The 4,437-nt window shown below is 39.2% G+C and overlaps 1 long non-coding RNA gene across 1 annotated transcript; it reads left to right on the forward strand.

The window, feature by feature from the left end:
• Positions 1–2,388: 2,388 nt before the first annotated feature.
• Positions 2,389–2,862, forward strand: LOC122022642. The gene is made up of 3 exons (XR_006123049.1): positions 2,389–2,401; positions 2,471–2,571; positions 2,841–2,862. It is a non-coding gene; the product is annotated as an uncharacterized LOC122022642 (long non-coding RNA).
• The last annotated feature ends 1,575 nt before the right edge of the window (positions 2,863–4,437 follow it).

The raw sequence follows: 4,437 nt of genomic DNA on the forward strand, positions 1-4,437 counted from the left end.
CATGTTAAAAAAGGAAATTTTGAAGAGAAGTTTTAAATTTTAAAACATGGTTTTAATTTTTAAAACTTTCCTTTTTAACATCCACTATAGGAAAGAGAGCTTGTAAAATTTTATAAGAGGATTTCTTCATGTAAAATTTTATAAAAAAAAAATATTTTCTTATCCTTGATGAGGTGGTCGGCCACCTTGCTTGGTGCCCAAGCAAGGGGTCGCCCAATCAAATTAAATCTTGAATCAATCCATGATTGGTGATTGATTCAATCAAGAGGAAAGAAAAGGAAAAATAAAGGGGAAAAGGAAAAACTAGAAGAAGATTTTAATTTTTGTAAAAATTCTTCCCTTATTTGCCTTGGGCAAGTAATATAAAAGAAGGGGAGAGGAGGCCTCATGAGACATAACTCTTATTCTTTTGCTTGGTGATCCTCTTGGTGTGGTCGGCCGTCTCTCTTCTCCCTTTCCCTTTGCTCTCTTTTGCTCTTTGTTGGTGGTGGCCGAATATTAGAAGAAGGAGAAGAAAGCTTTGGGTGGTGTTCATCTTGGAGGATCGTCGCCCACATGACGTCCAAGGCGAGGCGAGGAATACGGCAGAAGATCTCGAGATCATTAGCTTGCAAAGAAAAGGTATAATTAGCAATTATTTTCCGCATCATGCTAGTTATTTTTCTTTGTATGAATTCCAAACACAAGAGGCATTAGATCTAGTTTTTCGAATTAGTAATTCGTGTTTTTGTTTTTCTTTGTTTTTCTAATTTGTGATTCGATTGTTCTTTTTGGTTAAACACTACAACAAAAACTGCAAACGACAACACCCCTACGACAACGGTTTTAAGAGAAAGCGTTGCGTATTTGCTCAAAGACAACGGTTTTTGCCAAAACCGTTGTCTTTGAACTCCCCATTAAATATAAAAGACAACGGTTTTAGCAAAACTGTTGTCATTGAGCGACTTTTTTTTAAAACGACAACACTTTTTACAACGGTTTTATAAACCGTTGTCTTTATCCGCGTTTTTAGCGGCTACGACAACAGTTTTCAAAAAACCGTTGTAGTTGAATTTGGTCATTTCCCCCCTTCGCTGTTTTCCTTTCCCTCGCTGTTTTCTTTTCGGCGCCGTGTTTTCGCATTCCCAAACCTAAGCCATTTATCTTTCCCTCTCCTCATACGACGTTGTGCTCCTTCTCATTTCCTGGTGAGCTGCGGCGTTCTCCAATGGGCTGTCGAAGATCCAGACGCACGGGAGGGAGAAACCGGAGAACGGGATCTGCCACGAAGACAGCGCGCCGCTGGTGAAGGCAGCGCGGTTTGTGTGGAGTTTCGCAGGGGAGCGGCGGAGGAAGCTTCTTCTAGATTGGTTGGCGCTTCGAAGATGATCACTTTAGGTTCCGCTTCCCCGATTCCATGTCAAGATTCTGTTTCCGAGAGATTTTTGCATTTACTCTTGTTTTCTGCTAGGAGAAAAAGAACGATTTTGTCGTTGATCTTCTTTGGTGGTCATAGGTGGGCTTCGAAGATCGTCGTGATCTTCCTCTTCTCCTCTTTCTCACGGGCAGGATCGGCTCTTTTTGTCTAGGAATCTCGTCGAATCCCGAAATAAAAAATATCTTTTTTTGGTGAGATCCCGAACCTCTTCTTCTATTGTATTTCATTTGTTCTTTTCTCGCTGGCTATCGCTTTGAATTGCGGTGAGTTCTTGATCTTTTCCGGGTGATTTATGGAGTTCCAGAATTAGATTTTAATGCTAAATGCTGAAAGTCTTTAACTTTTGTCTTCTTTTCTTGTGACAGATCTGGCGAACTTAGTTTTGCATTCTCTGTGATTAACTTAAGATTCATCATATATACAAGGCTTAACAAATTTGGTTTGTTGCTTGGTCTTCAGATCTTCCACCTGATTTATAGAAGTAAAGCAATTATACACCATGAAAGCACTCATCCTTGTTGGGGGATTTGGCACTCGCCTCCATCCTTTGAAACTAAGTTTCCCAAAGCCATTAGTTGATTTCGCCAACAAACCAATCGTACTTCATCAGGTATGTGCATTTTGGCCCTATACCATATTGTTGGTACATACATGAATGTAGATATGAAATATCGTGTTGTGAAGTTTGGTGATACAAAAACTATGTTTTACTGATTTCCCTTGTAAGTTCTCAAAGGAAGTAACCGGATACAAAAGGGCATATAGAGGATGCCATGATGAGTTTTCAAAATCTACAACTATTTTACTTTTGGTTGAATTCAATTTTCCTTTAAATTGTTTTGCTGTCGTTCTGTTGTCTAGTTTTGGGGTTTCAGTTCTGCTTTTTGGTTAATTTTGTAATTCCATAAGTAACTATTTCATCTTCATCTGAGGGAGGAAGTTATTTGAAGTTTGATCTATTAACACCTCACCTCTTTGGATAAGGTACACATGCACATCAAGTGTTTGATGTAATTCCTCATAGATCCTAATATGCCATCTGAATGATACAAGGTATTTGTGAATGACCAATTCCTCAACTGGGATCCCGAGCATCGAATCAAAGTTCAAATTGTCTCTGCAAGGGCCTATCATTCCCTGTTCATGCACAACATGTAAGTGAAAAATACTACTAATAAGAATGCTACAGATGCTCTTCAACTCTACAGTTCGACAGTTATCCAGATAAGTCATCTTTGCGTTGGTTCTGTTGATCTCTAGTAGTGAATCATAGTTGTGTTAGTAGCACGCTGGATCATACATATGCATATATTAGTGTTAGTGAGCTAACTATCTCCTCTTTCTCTCCTTAATGTCAAGGGAAAACATGTAAACTAGAAGAAGAAAAACTCTCTTTTGCATGAAATAATTGGAAGGATCGCAGGTGCATCCGTCCTACGCCAGAAGAATTAGAGGATTTCAGTACTCTGGACTTCACAATTTACAATGCTGGCTAGTTTCCATGTAATCGATACACACACTACATGACTTCAGGGCGGCAGTTCGGTCGGGAGGCATGCCGTCTACTCATTCCTCTGTCAGAAGCGTTTCTTTTTTTTTAGGCCGTCGCTTCTCTATTTTCCCCTTATTTTGCAATTTGTGAGGTTGAACTATGGAATTTTAATCAATTATGCTTGGATTTTTCTAGGTCGTTACTGCTGTGGCTACTTTGCTTGGGCTGGAGAGGTAGGCATGTAAAATTGTTTGATGAAATTCCCCAGTGTGTAGTTATTGTTATTCCCTTCAAGGTCTTGTAATTGAAGTGTACTAACTTAACTGTGTAGGGGATTCTCTGACTCCATCTTTGGCATCTCTGTTGTATTTGCTACTCTAGTTATTGTACGATGCTCAGGTAAACTAGTTTTCTTTTTTGGTTTATGTTCTATAGTCCTTGTGTATGCCATGATGGTAATTTGCAATTAGACTCTATTCATGTGAGTTGACTTTGTATGAATCTGGAAAATGTTTTTTCTTGGGAACTGTGTTAGCCATATTTATCATCGAGGAATATAGTTGAATACTGTTGCCTGAGAGTTAGAATTGGTTTGAGTGAAGCAACTGATAATCCTACAAACTTCTAATGGTTTAGTCTGTCATTGCCATGGGCTAGAACAATTTAATTAGTTTGTTTGCCATATCCATCTCCTGCGCTTCTAGAAGAAAGCTTGTATGATGAACACAATTTATAGTAGAGCTTGTGAAAACAATGAGTTTAAAGTCGTTTCTTTCTCAACCGACTTGTAGACAAAGAAAATTGGTCTTGTTTGGTTAGTGAAAGTTGTCAGATCGTTGTCGGAAGAACTGGCATGAACACTCTTACTAACCAGACTGGCGAAGTTACAAGTTGATCTTACACTTCTATTCCATCTTGTTGTTGATGATAAATGTTAAAGTGCTCTAATTTTGAGAAAAATTTATGCTTGACTTGGACTTCTTTATTTCTTCTTCTAACTCTTGACATTTTGTATGGCCAATAAGTCATTTGCAAGGGATGTTCAATCGAACTATCAGATTATTAGAAGCATGTATCGAGCCAATGTATGTCCATTTGCATGTCTAAATATCATTTTATTTCCCAGTCAGTTGGGGTGAGTAGATAGGATTTGAGCAACTGATAAGCAGGACCAAGTGGATGGGTGCTTGAGTCGAAGGAGCGGATCTGACTAAGCAAGATGATCATATCGATGGGGAAGATCCGACTGAGCAGAGCGATCAGATAGGTGGAGTAGATCCAAGTGAGTAGGGCAATCAGATCGGTGGAGTTGATCCTATTAACCAATCTTGATTTTAACTTCTACCTCACTTTGTCTATTGACCATCTAGTACATGTGGAGATAGACCTGACCCCGATTCAGTACCAAAGGTTCGACGGTTCAAAACTACCATTTTGATGATTCCTGGGGATCAACACTGATGCAGTGATAATAGGGGGCCCACTAAGTGCGGGTCAAAGGATGGAGATCTTAGCCGACGTGGAGGTT

The sequence above is a fragment of the Zingiber officinale genome, chromosome 9B (assembly GCF_018446385.1).
Source record: "Zingiber officinale cultivar Zhangliang chromosome 9B, Zo_v1.1, whole genome shotgun sequence".
NCBI classification, from domain to species: Eukaryota; Viridiplantae; Streptophyta; class Magnoliopsida; order Zingiberales; family Zingiberaceae; genus Zingiber; species Zingiber officinale.